The sequence below is a fragment of the Chiloscyllium punctatum genome, chromosome 46, assembly GCF_047496795.1.
Source record: "Chiloscyllium punctatum isolate Juve2018m chromosome 46, sChiPun1.3, whole genome shotgun sequence".
Taxonomy (NCBI): Eukaryota; Metazoa; Chordata; class Chondrichthyes; order Orectolobiformes; family Hemiscylliidae; genus Chiloscyllium; species Chiloscyllium punctatum.
In genome coordinates, this window is record NC_092784.1 from 35,907,047 (window position 1) to 35,923,584 (window position 16,538).

The 16,538-nt window shown below is 43.7% G+C and overlaps 1 long non-coding RNA gene across 1 annotated transcript in view; it reads left to right on the forward strand.

Moving 5' to 3' along the window:
* Positions 1 to 3,251: 3,251 nt before the first annotated feature.
* LOC140467949 (uncharacterized) overlaps positions 3,252 to 16,538 on the forward strand; it is a 106,993-nt gene continuing 93,706 nt past the window's right edge. The window contains exon 1 of the long non-coding RNA XR_011955546.1: positions 3,252 to 3,344. This is a non-coding gene — a long non-coding RNA (uncharacterized lncRNA). The remainder of the gene's footprint in view (positions 3,345 to 16,538) is intronic.

Below are 16,538 nucleotides of genomic sequence, written 5' to 3' on the forward strand. Positions count from 1 at the left end.
TCTTCACCCAGAGAGTGGTGGCTGTGTGGAATGCTCTGCCCCAGAAGGCAGTGGAGGCCCAGTCTCTGGATTCATTTAAGAAAGAGTTGGATAGAGCTCTCGAGGATAGTGGAATCAAGGGTTAATGGAGATAAGGCAGGAACAGGATACTGATTTAGGATGATCAGCCATGATCATATTGAATGGTGGTCCAGGCTCGAAGGGCAGAATGGCCTACTCCTGCACCTATTGTCTATTGTCTATTGAAAAGAAATGTTTATGATAATGGACTCTGTGTATCAGAAAGGACTCTGTTTGTTGGTAATTGACTCTGTCTTTTTGCTTGTTGGGTTGATCACCAGCACTGTTTTGTGTGTCCCTGGGTCTGGCAGACCTTACTGTGAGCTGGAGGTTCATAGTCATCCCAAACGCAGTCACCCCAAGAGCCAGAGGATGGGTAGGTCTTCCTGTGCATCGGTAGGTGGATAGCTGCCCCGAAAGCCAGAAGGTGGGTAGGCTACTCCGCGCCAGTCTCCCCGAGAGTCAGAAGGTGGGTAGACCGTTCTGAGTGCAGTCCTGAGAAAGAGTAATTGAGACGGGCTGTCCTAGAGTTGGTCGGAAGGTTTGTCAGAGCAGCCAAGAGACAGGAGAACCCTTGAGGATTTCAGGGAGAGGTGGGTTCTGCGGGGCGTGGAATGTTTTATTTCCCCCTCCGATTCTATTTTGATTTGACCCCTGCCCTCCCCTTCACTTTTTCAATCACTTAGGCATTGCCCTTTGATGAGCTGGCACTGGCCACAAGGGTTTTTCTTTTCTTCCTGGTGATGGAATATGAATAAGGTTTTATGCACTCATTTTTTTTCCCACTTAGTCCTACAGCTGCACACACACGACATGTGTGCTGTGAAAAATACCGCCACTATGAGGCGGTAGTGTGGGGATTATATATATATAACTGGGAGATTAGAATCTCCTCAGTTGAGGACTGACTCTGAGCTGGCTGGTCACAATATAGGTGATGGCACACTGGCCTCTGTGTAATTATTTTAATAGTGATGGGTGAAAACAGGATGTGCCTGAAAAGCATTCGCTTGCAACAGTCATCTTGGAGTTGGGATAAGCATTTCTGATAAAATACCTTTATTTGGAAAGCTTGACTCATTTGATCCCACTGTTGAAGACTGGGCCCAGTATGTGGAAAGAATGCAATACTTTTTCCAAGCAAATGACATTGGGGCAGATGAAAAGCAACAGGTAATCCTTCTAACTGTATGTGGAATGGCAGCATTTTCGATTATAAGGGCTTAACTTCCACAGAGGCACCAGACACTAAAACCTACCAAGAGTTGACAGAGTTGCTTAAGAAATATTATGATCCCAAACCTCCTCTAATCCTGACGACTGGCAGAGGTAAGTGATTTTGGGCTAGCTCTGAATGAGATGTGAGAAACAGTTGGTATGTTCATCTATGTTTATCTATCATAGTCACAGGATAAGGGCATTGATGGCGAGACCAGCATTTATTGCCTATCCCTAATTGCCCAGAAGGCAGTTAAGAATCAACCACATTGATGTGCGTCTTGGCCAGACCAGGTAAGGATGACAGTTTCCTAAAGGACATTGGTAAACCAATGGATTCATTGTCATCACTAGACCCTTAATCCCAGATATTTGTTGAATTCAAATTCCAACATCTGCCACGGCAGGATTTGTACACAGGTCCCCAGAACATCATCTGGGTCTCTGGATTATACCAGTCCAGCGATAATACCACTAGGTCATTTCCACCCCAATGTGGGATTAATGATGTAACCATGCAGATGGGCCTAATGGAACTTTAAACAGGCACTGCAGCTGGCCTTGTCATTAGAAAATGCAGCAAGTGGAGCATGAGAACTACAGGGCATCCCAGTGGAAGTGAACACCCTCACCTGTTCAACTGAGCTTGGTAAATATCACTTGTAGCCAATCGCGGAGCCTCATGCAGGGCATATCCTGAGTCTGAGGAACCGGACCTGGGGTACCCATATTACAAGAGAAGCTCCAAGTGAAAGATCAGGCCTACATCCTGGACTGAGAGGAGATTTGATTTGGATGGAAAAGATGGAGAGAAACAGTTCCCGCTCATAACATAAGCAAGGACAAGGCGACACAGATTTAAGGTGATGCAAATGATAGAAGGGTCATTTTCTTCACACACTGAGCAGATGGCGTATAGAATGCACTGTCTGGAAACGTGTTGGAGACACTCTCAATTCCAGCATTCAAGGGAGCATTGATGATGATTTGGACAGAAATAGTGTAAAGGGAAATGGAGAAAAGGCTCTTGGTATTAGAACAGGTGGGGGCACGATGCGCTGGATGTCCTCCTACTGAATGGTAACAATTATAAGATTCTGTGAACTGCTCTCAAGCAAGCTACTCCATTTCAGGACAATTAGGGAGGGGCAATAAATATTGCCCACCCTCCCCACAGCTGTGATTAGAGAATAAAAATGAAGGAAAAGCTGTGTTGGGATAGAGAGGGGAAGGGTCTGGAAGCTTAATGTGAAAACAAAAAAAAGAGTGGGGAAAATTAACAAATACCATCTGTGTAATATATAACGATACAGATCCAATCCTTGAAAATAAATCACTGATCACAGAGTTTATTGTACTTAGATTTGGGACCCACATACTCTGCAAGAGAACCATTTGGATTTCTTTTATGGGATTCCAATTTGAGTGAAGAAAGCTCAGACAGAATGCTGAGAGCACAGGATGGGGGTTAAACCTGACAACAAAATCAAACTGTCAAATCGCAAATTGTCAAACTCTCTGACACACACACACACACACACACGCACACTCTCTCTCTCTCTCTCTCTCTCTGTCCCCCCCACCCACCCACCCCCCACCTCTCTCTCTCTCTCTCTCTCTGTCTCTCTCTCTTTCACACACACTCTCTCAGCTAACTGAGTAGTTTAGGAACCTTGCTGTCTACACTTACATCTCCGGAATGTCAAGGCTCCAAATCGAGGCCCAGACAGGCTACGGAATTTGCCAGAAAAAAAAGACCTTGTCTGCTTCCATTCCCCTCTGAGACAAATTCCCCTCCCCCTCACCCCAGCCCCTTCCCTCTCAGACACAAACCATAATAGAACTGGAATTAAAAGGTCAGCCTGTCAGCCTTGGGAGACCAGGTGACTTCTACCAACTTTGTGATCTTTCACCCTGTTGAAAACAATCTGCCCTTTCTGTGACTTTCTGTCTTTTTTTTGACATTCCCCCTTAGAACAAGGAGAAATGAAAACTGAATCATTTGTTTTCCAGCTCAGACTTGCCAAACGAGTTGTTCCTCTTCTCTGTAAAGTTATACAGCAAAGGTAAGTATCGCAGAATTGTAATAGTGGAGTGGAATGGCCATTGAGCCCATTGCTAGCTCTCTAAGCATTTTACTTAGTGCCTACCCCCTGTCTTTCTCCCATAATTCTGCACATTTCTATTTAAAGAACCATCCAAATACCTCAACTAAACCTTCCTCCACTACATTTCCAAGCAGTGCATTCCACACCCTAACGACTCGCTCAGTGTAAAGTATTTTTTCTCATCTTGCAAAATATTTTAAATCTGTGCCTCTGGATCTCAATCCTTTTGCAAGTGGGAACAGTTTCTCTCTATCTGTTCTTTACAGACCCCTTCATGATTTTGAAAACTTCTCTCCAAGGAAAACAGTCCCAGCTCCTCCAATCTATTCGCATAATTTAAGTTTCTCAATCTTGGAGCCATCCTCATAAACCTCTTCTGCACTCTCTCCATTGTGTTCACATCTTTCCTCTACATGATGCCAGTGTTGGACTGTGTGGGACAAAAATCACATGACACCAGGTCATGGTCCAACAGGTTTCTTTGAAAACACAAGCTTTCGAATCTTCACTCCTTCTTCAGGTACTAGAGAGAGAGGGAGACCGTAGACACAGAATTTATGAGTAAAAGATCAAAGGGTCATACAACTGATGCAAACAAATTGAACACACCTAAGCTGGCTGTTAAGTGTTTAATCAATCAGTCAATGTGGCATTTTATAAATTCCTACTTTGGAATAAAACCAGTCTGACTCCAGGTTAAGACACGGACTCTAAACAAGGCCTCACACCTAAAATGCATTGTCTAACCTAAGGTGTTACCTCTTTTGTACTGATAAAATCTTAAGCTATCTCGAGGAGGTAACTTGAAAGAAATTTTGGGACTTTGGATGTTACTCAATCGGAGCCTATACCTCCATTCTAACTGATTAAAATTTAACAGCCATATTAGGTGTGTTCAATTCATTCGCATCAGGTATATGACCCTTCGATCTTTTACTTATAAATTCTGTGTCTAAGGTCTCTCTCTCTCACTAGCATCTGAAGCCGGAGTGACACTCCAAAAGTTTGTGTTTTCAAATAAACCTGTTGGACTATATCTCTGTTGTTGTGTGATTTTTGACCATCCTCTATATGATACTGTAAAGCTAATATCTTTTTTCCCTGTATTTTTGATTTGAAATTTAAAAAGAACGCCTTAAATCCAAGGGTTGTTGAGAGTTTTCTGAACTTTTTAAAAGCAAGTAACCTGACCCTCATTGTAAGTACTGTTTATACAGCTGCTTGTTCAAGCAGCTCCAAAAACTGTGTTTGCAGATGAGTTCGAGCCAAATGGAGCTTTGGCTGGCAACCCGTAACTGATTGGTCTATGGAACAGTGGCCAGTACTCAATATCAGTGGCCTTCTGGTTGCCAACTACAATGTGATTGGTTCCCAAGTAACTGAACATGTTGGGGTGTGAATGTTAGGGAGAAACCATTGGATCTCCACAGAAGCTGTCTCTGTTCTCTGCAGTAAACCCCATCCCCAATGTTAGCCTGAGAAAAGCTTCCCCTCAGCAGTTGCTGGTAAGCAATGGCTCTTAACCATTGAGCTAGAGATTTCACAACTGAGAACCCGGCACTTTCAAACTTCTGCAAGCAAGTGAAAGAATCTGGGGAAGGAGAATTGAGAAGCAAAGCTTCTGATCAGTGAAAGGATCTGTTAGTAATTCTTGTGAACATTATTATATTCAGGGACTATTAGACTGCCTTCCTTGTCTTTCCCTCTCCCCATAACACCCAGTTTTACTTTCCTGTCTATATTTGTCTGAATGATTTGATTAGATTTGATTTATTATTGTCACATGTCTCTAGGTACAGTGGAAGTTTTGTTTTGCGTGCAGTACAGGCAGATCATACTATATAAAGTGCATTTGAGTAATAGAAGAGAGTGAGAAACACAATGTTACAGCTCCAGAAAAGGTGCACAAAGATCGAGAGCAACAGTAAATTTAAAATTTGAGAGGTCCATTCAGAAGCCTGATAACAGCAGGGAAGAAGATGTTCTTGAACCTATTAGTACATGTGCTAAGCTTTTGTATCTTCTGCCAGAGGCAAAAGTTTGGAAGGTTAAAACCAGAGTGGGAAAGGTCTTTTCTGTTGGCTGCCTTCCTGACGCAGCAAGAAGTATGGATGAAGTCAATGTATAGATGATTGGCTTGCATCATGGACTTGTCTGTGTTCACGACTCTCTGTAATTTCTTGCAGTCTAAGGCAGAACAGTTGCCATACCATGCTGTAAAGCATCCGGGGCCTGCTGGGAAGGTCAACTGAAAGTTATGTAAACTTACCTTGTGAGTAGGTAGAGCGAATGCTGAGCAAGAGCAGACGCAGAACTGCTGAGTAAGTGAAGTAATATATTTGGGTAGTTGCTTTACCCAAAACACTAGTTAGAGTCATAGAGTCGTAGAGATGTATAGCATGGAAACAGACCCTTCGGTCCAACTCGTCCATGCTGACCAGATATCCCAACCCAGTCGAGTCCCACCTGCCAGCACCCAGCCCATATCCCTCCAAAACCTTCCTATTCATATAACCATCCAAATGCCTTTTAAATATTGCAATTGTACCAGCCTCCACCACTTCCTCTCGCAGCTCATTCCATACACGTACCACCCTCTGCGTGAAAAAGTTGCTTCCTAGGTCTCTCAACCTAAACCTATGCCCTCTAGTTCTGGACTCCCCAACCCCAGGGAAAAGACTTTGTCTATTTATCCTATCCATGCCCCTCATAACTTAGTAAACCTCTATAAGGTCACCCCTCAGCCTCCGATGCTCCAGGCAATACAGCCCCACCCAGTTCAGCCTTTCTCCATTGCTCAAATCCTCCAACCCTGGCAACATCCTTGTAAATCTTTTCTGAACCCTTTCAAGTTTCACAACATCCGTCCAATAGGAAGGAGACCAGAATTGCACGCAATATTCTAACAGTGGCCTAACCAATGTCCTGTACAGCCACAACATGACCTCCTAATTCCTGTACTCAATACTCTGACCACTAAAGGAAAGCATACCAAACGCCTTCTTCACTATCCTATCTACCTGCAACTCCACTTTCAAGGAGCTATGAACCTGCCTCCAAGGTCTCTTTGTTCAGCAACACTCCCTAGGACCTTACCATTAAGTGTATAAGTCCTGCTAAGATTTGCTTTCACAAAATGCAGCACCTCGCATTTTAGATTAGATTAGATTACTTACAGTGTGGAAACAGGCCCTTCGGCCCAACAAGTCCACACCGCCCTGCCGAAGCGCAACCCACCCATACCCCTACATCTACCCCTTACCTAACACTATGGGCAATTTTAGTATGGCCAATTCACCTGACCTGCACATCTTTGGACTGTGGGAGGAAACCGGAGCACCTGGAGGAAACCCACGCAGACACGGGGAGAATGTGCAAACTCCACACAGAGAGTCGCCTGAGGCGGGAATTGAACCCGGGTCTCTGGCGCTGTGAGGCAGCAGTGCTAACCACTGTGCCACCGTGCCGCCCATATCTGAATTAAACTCCATCTGCCACTTCTCAACCCATTGGCCCATCTGGTCCAGATCCTGTTGTAATCTGAGGTAACCCTCTTCGCTGTCCACCACACCTCTAATTTTGGTGTCATCTGCAAACTTACTAACTGTATCTCTTATGCTCAGATCCAAATCATTTATGTAAATGACAAAAAGTAGTAGACCCAGCACCGATCCTTGTGGCACTCCACTGGTCACAGGCCTCTAGTCTGAAAAACAAAACAACCCTCCACCACCACCTTCTGTCTTCTACCTTTCAGCCAGTTCTGTATCCAAATGGCTTGTTTCCCCTCTACCTTGTCTTACTTAGGTAGTGTTTCACAGCCAACCTCCCCATTTAAACAAAACAAAGGTTTTTTTTTAGATTACTTACAGTGTGGAAACAGGCCCTTTGGCCCTTTGACCAGCCAAAGCGCAATCCACCCAGACCCATTCCCCTACACCTAACACTACAGGCAATTTAGAATGGCCAATTCACCTAATCTGCACATTTTTGGATTGTGGGAGGAAACTGGAGCACCCGGAGGAAACCCACGCAGACAAGGGGGGAATGTGCAAACTGCACACAGATAGTTGTCCATGGTGGGAATTGAACTAGTGCTGTGAGGCAACAGTGCTAGCCACTGTGCCACCATGCCGCCCACGGTTTTGTATGCCGGATTGGTAAGGTAACTAGTTTTTTTTTACTTTTTATTTTTCAATAGTCTCTTTAAGAATTTAGAATAGTGGGAATGGAGGTTAGGGCATTTGAATGTTCCTCCTGCAGAATGTGGGAGGTAAGGGTCACCACGAGTGTCCCTGCTGATTGCATCTGCGGGAAGTGCACCCAAATCCAGCTCCTCGAAAACGTGTTAGGAAACTGCAGCTGGAGCTGGATGAACTTCAGATCATTTGGGAGGCTGAGGGGATTATTGAGAGGAGTTATAAGGAGGTAGTCACACATCAGTTACAAGAAGAAAACAGATGGGTTACAATGAAAGGATGGAAAGGGAACTGGTAGACAGTGCGGGATCCCCGGTGGCTGTTCCCTTCAATAATAAGCATACCGTTTTGGATACTTTTGGAGGGGACTACTTACCAGGGGTAAGCCATGGGGTACAGATCCCTGGCACAGAGTCTGTCCCTGTTGTTCAGAAGGGAGGGGGCAGAGGAGCAGAGCATTAATCTTTGAGGACTACAGTTAGGGGGACAGAGAGAAGGTTTTGTGGGAACAAGAGAGACTCAGAGACTCAGGTTGGTGTGTTGCCTCCCAGATGCCAGGGTTCGTGACATCTCTGATCGTTTTCATGGTCCACACAGGCACTAATCACATAGGTGATTAGAGATCTTAGAGATGGGGATTTATGGCAGAAAGTAGAGTTTTAAGGTCATAGGATTATACCAGCAGGCAGGAAGGTAGTTTGAAGTGTGTCTACTTCAATGCCAGGAGCACCTGGGATAAGGTGGGTGAACTTGCAGCCTGGGTCCTGGGACTGCATTGTTGTGGCCATTTTGGAGACATGGATAGAACAGGGACAGAAATGGTTGTTGCAGGTTCTGGGCTTTAGATGTAAGACCAGGGACGATGGTAAAAGAGGTGGAGGTGTGGCATTGTTTGTCAAGGACAGTATAATGGTGTCAGAAAGGACATTTGAGGACTCCTCTACTGAGGTAATACGGGCTGAGGTTAGAAACAGGAAAGAAGAGGTCACCCTGTTGAGAGTTTTCTATAGGCCTCTGAAAAGTTCCAGAGATGTAGAGGAAAGGATAGCAAAGATGATTCTGGATAGGAGTGAGAGTAACAGGGTAGTTGTTCTTTCGAAACATTGACTGAAAATGCAAGAGTTTGAGTACTTTAGATAGGTCAGTTCTTTTTCCAAAGTGTGCAGGAGGGTTTCCTGACATAATATGTAGACAGGGCAACAAGAGGAAAGGCCACATTGGTTTTAGTACTGGGTAAGGAACTAGGTGTTAGACTTGGAGGTAGATGAGCACTTTGGTGATAGTGATCACAAATTGGTTATGTTTACTTCAACGAGGGAAAGGAATAGGTATATATCACAGGGCAAGAGTTATTGCTGGGGAAAAGGCAATTATGATGCAATTAGGCAAGATTTAGGACGCATAGGCTGGGGAAGGAAACTGCAGAAGATGGACACGATTGAAATATGGAGCTCATTCAGGGACAGCTACTGCGTGTCTTTGATAAGTATGTACCTGTCAGGCAGGGAGGAAGTGGTCGAATGAGGGAGCCGTGGTTTACTAAAGAAGTTGAATCTCTTGTCAAGAGGAAGAAAAAGGCTTATGTAAGGATGAGACGTGAAGGCTCAGTTAGGGCACTTGAGATTTACAAGTTAGCCAGGAAAGACCTAAAGAGAGGGCTAGGAAGAGCCAGGAGGGGACATGAGAAGTAATTGGCAGATAGGATCAAGGAAATCCCTAAAATTTTCGATAGGCATATCAGGAATAAAGGAATGACTAGAGTAAGATTAGGACCCAAATCAAAGACAGTAGTGTGAAGTTGTGCATGGAGTCCGAAGAGATAGGAGAAGTGCAAAATGAATATTTTTCATCAGTATTCACCCTGGAAAAAGACAATGTTGTCAAGGAGAATACTGAGCTATAGGCTACTAGACCAGATAGGATTGTGGTTCACAAGTGGAGGTGTTAGCAATTCTGGAACATGTGAAAATAGTTAAGTCCTCTGGGCCAATTAGGATTAATCCTAGGATTCTCTGGGAAGCCAGGGAGGAGATTGCAGAGCCTTTGGCTTTGATCTTTCTGTTATCATTGTCTACAGGAATAGTGCCAAAAGACTGGAGGATAGCAAATGTTGTCCCCTTGTTCAAGAAGCAGAGTAGAGACAACCCTGTTAATTATTGACCAGTGAGCCTTACTTCAGTTGTGGGTAAAGTGTTAGAAAAGGTTATAAGAGATAGGATTTATAATCATCTGGAAAGGATCTGGAAACTTTATTGAGTTCTTTGAGAAGGTGACTAACAAGTGGATGAGGGTAAAGTGGATGAAGAAGCTTTGGAAAGGATGCAGAGGAGATTTACTATGATGTTGCCTGGTATGGAAAGAAAATCTTATGAGGAAAGCCTGAAGGACTTGAGGCTGTTTTCTTTAGAGAGAAGAAGGTTAAAAGGTGATTTAATAGAGACATACAAGATAATCAGAGGGTTAGATAGAGTGAACAGTGAGAGCTTTCTTCCTCGAATAGTGATGGCTAGCTCGAGGGGACACATCTTTAAATTGAGATGTGATAGACAGAGGACAGATGTCAGCAGTAGTTTTTTCACTCAGAGAGTGGTAAGGGTGTAGAATGCCCTGCCTCCAACAGTAGTAGATTCACCAACTATAAGGGCATTTAAATGGTCTTTGGATAAACACTTGGATGAAAATGGAATATTGTGGATTAGATGGGCTTCAGAACAGTTTCACAGGTCAGCACAACATTTAGGGCTGAAGGGCCTGTACTGCACTGTAATCTTCTATGTTCTATGTAATGATTTCTATGGTGCATCTATTAAAAATTGGTAAAAGTCTCTACAGACATGCTAAATTTCTTTAGCCTTCTGTGGAAGTAGAGATGTTGTTGTGTTTTCTTGACCATCGCATCAATGTGTGTGCAGGGGGAGTTCATAAAGAGGTTTTAATTAGTTGCTAAATACCAATGATACAGCTACCAATGCTAGCTGTATTTAAAAAATAGTGTTTCTTGCTAAGTATAGAAACTTGATCCATGCTTTTTACTGTCCAGGGTCTAAATTGGGGAATTCTGTGAACATTTTAAAATATCTTTAATATTTGTAATGACTCAATGAATGGTGGAACTTGGTTTCCAGAGCATTACCCTCTTAGGGCGTAACAACAGTCCAGCTGCGATCTAACAGGTGTACTGTATAAGTTCATCCTAACCTCCCTCCCTTTTGTACACTATACCCCTATTAATGAAGACTGGAACATGCTTTGATCGAACTGAACAATCTGGGAGAAATAGGCTACAGGGTTAGAACCTTTTATACCTGACCTGTCACTGCCAAAAGTTCAATGATTGGTTCAAATACTGGAGCATCATCTCTGATGGAGCACTGTAAAGCAGGAACTGTGTTCCCATCTTAGCTATGCTTCTGCCTTTTTTGTTAAGATTCAACCAATCAAAGTGCAGGCAGATCTTGGTGTCAGGGTGTCAATCTCTCCCTGATCTTATTGCTTCATCCCCCTCCCCCACACACTCCTCCCACCCCATGCCCCTCACCAAAAGCTCATTAGCCCGTGGCCTGAGTTTCAGACTTCTCTCAGTCGGCTCTCTCTATGTCTCTCTCTCTCTCTCTTTCTATCTCAATCTCCATCTCAATCCCATGTTGTGCGAGAGTTCCCTTCAGGGCGTAGTTAGCCTGCGATGAGCTTCTCTCTCCTATCATCAACCCCGAGTAATCAATAGGATTGTGTGTCTCTGTGGAGCATAAGCTACTATCCAGAGAGATAATTCAATAGAGACAGGACAATTACAACATTTATTGTGGCTTTTTTTTCTAACTTAGTAAAGGTTAGGGTCAGTAGGTGGTTTAGAAGCTGTCCTTTCATTTTCAGATGTTTTGAAAAATGGGAGTGAAGGCTCCTCTCAAACGATGTCAAATTAAGGACGTATTGGGAGATTTTTCACAAAATCAGCCAGTGGTATGGAACAGGAGGAGGTCATTCAGTCCAGTATACCCAAACCAGCTCATTAAATAAGCATCATTGCCTCATGCTGATTGGCCTGGCGAGATTGAATGCAGCCCATTGCTCATCCTTTGCTCCAGAAGGACGGAGAGGGGTAAGATCATTGCTGTTGTATCTTCACCACACTCAAAGTAAGCCACAGGTCTCAAAGTCACTGAGTAGGGTCTCATTCTTAGAAAGCAGGAACAGCAGTCAGCCATGTGAGCCTGCTCTGCCATTCAATGAGATCATGGTTGGCCATCCACTCACTGCTCTGTTCCCACTTTCTCCCTTTGATCCTTGATCTCTTTAGCTTGAAGGATTATATCTAACTGTTTCTTGAAAAATGTAATACTTTGTCCTCAACCTGCCTTTCTGTGGTATGGAATTTCAGAGGCTCACCACAGTCTGGATGAAGAAATTGCACATCTCTGTATTTGTCCCTCCCACCATTTTTAAATCCCATCTCAGCTCAGTATTCACAGAAGCAAGAAAATTCTACTCTTTCTGTTATATACTCTTTTCCACCTTCTTCTGTTGGGCATAGAATCATAGAGCTGTACAACACAGAAACAGACCCTTTGGTCCAACCAGCCCATGCCGACCAGATACATTTGGTTCTGCTACAACACTTGTTTCTTCAACATTGGCTTTAATGGGATTGAAGGATTTAGACTGTTTTTTTGTAGAACGCAAACTTTCCTTACTGTGTTGGCTATAATGTGATTCCAGCCCAATTAGCTTAAATGGCATGGCTATTACACAGTTTTCTCATAAAGCAAGATAGCATGAGAACGGAATTATCGCATTATATCAGAGCCGACCATATCCTAAATTAATCTAATCTTGTTTTGCAGCATTTGGCCAATATCCCACTAAACCCTTCTTATTCATTTACCCATCCAGATGCTTTTTAAATGTTGTAAATGTACCAGCCTCCACCACTTCTTCTGGCAGCTCATTGTATACATGCACCACCCTCTGCATGAAAAGGTTGCCGCTTAGATTCTTTTTAAATCTTTCCCCCTCATTTTAAACCTATGCCCTCTAGTTTTGGACCCCCCCTCCCCTGGGAAAAAGGCCTTGGCTATTCACCCAATCCCATGCCCCTCATGATTTTATGAACCTCTATAAGATTACTATTCAGCCTCCGACACACCAGGGAAAATAGACCCAAGCCTATTCAGCCTCTCTCTATAGCTCAAACCGTCCAACCTTTGCAAAGTCCTTGTAAATTTTTTCTGCACCCATTCAAGTTTAACAATGTATTTCCTGTAGCAGGGAAACCAGAATTTAAAACAGAAGATATAAAAGTTTGAATTCACGTACACACAAGTTCAAGAACAGCTTCTTCCCTGCTGTTATCAGACTTGCTAGCCACTGGAGAGGTCCTAGAGGATTGGCAAGTAGCTAATGTTGTTCCTCTGTTTTAGAAGCGAAATAGGGATAATACAAGACACTATGGATGGGTGAGTCTTACATTGGTGGTTGGGAAGCTATTAAAGAGAATTCTTAGGGAAAAGATGTACACACAATTGAAAAAGCATGGCTTAATTAGAGACAGTCAGTATGGCTTTGTACGGGGCAAGTCATGTTATACTAATTTGATTGAATTTTTCGAGGAGGTGACGAAGGTGATTGTTGAGAGTAGAGCAGTGAATGTTGTCTACATGGATTTTAGTAAAGCTTTTGAAAGGTCCCTCATGATAGGCTCATCTAGAAGATTAAGATGCATAGGTTCCATGGTGACTTAGCTGTGTGAATTCACAATTAGTCTGCTCATAGAAGGCAGAGGGTAGTGGTGAAAGTGTGTATTTCAGACTGGAAGTCCATGACTAGTGGGGTTTCACAGGGATCCATACTGGGACCTCTGCTGTCTGTGATGTATATAAATGATTTAGATGAAAGTACCGTTGGGTGGGTTAGTAAGTTACAGATAATACAAAGATTGGTGGAGTTGGTGTAAAAGGTTGTCAGTTGCAAATGTGAGTGGAAAAGTTATACAGGTAATGGTAGGAGTCTGAACAGCACTGATGTACAGAGGGATATTTGTGTTCAAGTCCATATCTCCCTGAAAGTGGCCATGCAAATAGATAGGGTGGTAAAGAAGGCATATGGCATGCTTGCCTTTATAAATCAGGGAATTGAGAACAAGAGTCAGGATGTCCGGTTGCAACTTTGTAAGACTTTGGTTGGACCACACTTAGGGTATTGCATTCATTTCTGGTCGCCACATTACAGGAAGGATGTGGAGGCTTTGGAAAGGCTGCAGAAGAGGTTTACCAGAATGCTGCCTGGATTTATAGGGTATGAGCTATAAGGAGAGGCTGGAAAAACTCAGGTTGTTTCCTCTTGAGTAGTGGAGGCTGAAGGGAGACTTGATAAAAGTTTTTAAAATTATGAGATGTATAGGTAGGTTTGGAAGTCAAAATCTTTTTTCCCAGAGTTGAAATGTCTAATACTAGGGGCACACATTTAAGGTGAGAGGGGCAAAGTTCAAAGGAGACATGAGGAGCAAGTTTTTTTACACAGAGAGTAGTAGGAGTCTGGAAGGTACTGCCAGGTGTGGTGTTGGAGGCACTTACAATAGGGCATATCAGGGATTTTTAGGTAAGCACATGAATATGTAAGGGATGGAGGGAAATCGACCAAGCGCAGGCAGAAGGGATTAGTTTCAGTTGTCTGTATATTCAGCACAAAATCATGGGCCGATTGACTCATTCCTGTTCTATGTTCTGTGTTCCATGTTTTAAATGGACATCTCAAATGTTAATTCTAATCTCTCTCTCTCTGTCTCTCCCTCCCTCTACACCTTCTCTGTGCCTCTAATACTATATTCTGTAACACTCTGTAGTGCCTCCCTGATGTACAATCTGCCTGTATAGTGCACAAAACAACTATATCTCGGTACATGTGACAATAATAAATCAAACTCAAATGTAGTTTATCCCATTTCTCTGATATCAGTCGCGATACAGTTGACAGCTGTTGCTCACTTCCACTTCAGGGGTTTGTCAGTTCAAAGGTCAATCCAGAAGGCACGACATCAGTCAGGTAGTACTGGGGGAGGGCTGCACTGTTGAAGGAGCCATCATTCAGATGAGATTTTAAATCTGATTTGAAGGGCCGAGTTCAGAGAGGAACTCAGAAAGTTCTACTTAGTGTCAAGAAGAAATAGAGCTATTCTTCCTCCTCTAGCTCTGAGAGACATTGGCTGTTTCACTAAAACCTGCTGTGCTATCACCTTTCCTCTTTACAACAATACATTTGAAAGAACCTGTTGGAATTTTGGATATCCTGAGGGCATATGAAAGAAGAAAGTCTTTTGTCCATTTGTGTGACGGAGGCGAGAGAGATGTTGCCTTGGATTTGCCTCAAATGAACATCATTAAAAGCAGCGAGCAGACAGCTCCCAGATTTCAATTATTCCCCAGTGATTCATGTTGGGCACAGTACGTGGTAGACAGAATTATTATTCTGTCTAACATTATTCCAAGGTCGAGCTGCAGCAGACAGTGGATCCTGCCTTTCAAGAGTGACACTGCAGTTCTGTTGGAACAACTACAGGTGAAGTGAGCATCGTTACAGTGTTCAAAACAAAATTGGTGAAAAAGCTCAGCAGACGTGGCAGTATCTGTGGAGAGAAAGCAGAGTTAATGTTTCAGGCCCAGTGACCTTTCATCAGAATTGAAGGTAGCTAGGAAAATGTTGGTTTCTATGCAGAAGATAGGATGGAGAAGGTGGTAAGGAATAAACAATACGTGGAGATACAACCCAAAGAGAGAGAACTGCTGAACAGATAAAGGAACGGGTGAAGGTCAGCCTGGGAGAATGAATGGCTACTAATGGGCTAACAATGTGCCATTTGTAATAGCAGACCATGTGATATCAAGGTTATGTGGGGGTTGGGGTAAAGACATGGAAGAAGGTGCCTCAGGCCCTAAAATTATTGAATTTAATATTGAGACCAAAAAGCTGTCGAGTTCCCAAGCAGAAAATGAGATATTGTTCTTCCAGGTTGCGCTGTGTTTTGCTGGAGCAATGCAGCAAGCCTGAGTCAGAGATATTGGCTAAGGAACAGGGAGGTGTGTTGAAGTGATAGGCAGTTGAAAGCTCAGGGTCTTTTCTGTGAATAGAACATAGGTGTTTTGCAAAGCGGTTGCCCAGTCTGAGTATCGTCTCCCCTAAGTAGAGGAAACCACATTGTTGGCAGCGAATTCAGTCAACTAGATTGGGTGAAGTGCAGGTTAAGTGCTGCTTCACCAGGAAGGTGTGTTTGGGCCTTGGGATACTGAGGAGGGAGGAGGTAAATGGGCAGATGTTACACTTTCTGCGGTTGCAGGGGAAGGTGCCATGGGACTATGAGGGGTTGTTGGGAGTGAAGGTGTGGACCAGAGTGTCCCAGAGGGAATGGCCCCTGCGGAAGGCTGATAGGGGAGGGGAGGAGAATATGAAGGGAATACAGGTCAACACTCAAGTGTATTGGAGGGGATTGAGTACAAGCAAAGCTGCCCACAGAAGGCTCCAGAATGCTCACAAAAATCCAATCAAGGGGCAACCAAAGATAAAAGGCCTCCCAGAAGCGGGAGAAATAGAATCTACAAGAAGCGGCTCCTCCTCCAATCATAGACCCTGTCCCTCCCATGAAGCATGCGCCACTAATCACAGACCCTGGTTCTCCCATGCCACCTTCTCAACGAATCATAGTTCCCACCTCTCCCACCCTGCCTGCTTCACCAATTCTAGATCCTGGTTCTCCCCCACCATCTGTTCCACCAATCACCAATCCTGTCTGTCCCACACTGTCTGCTCCTTCAATCTCAGGTTCCCATTCTGTCTTCTCCTCCAGATACAGACTCTATGATTGGAGAAGCAGCAGAGGGCAGAAGGGAAGAATTATTTTTGGTTGAAGTTAATGATTCTGAAGGGGTTAATATCAATGTGACATTGGCTCCACCCATTATGCTGA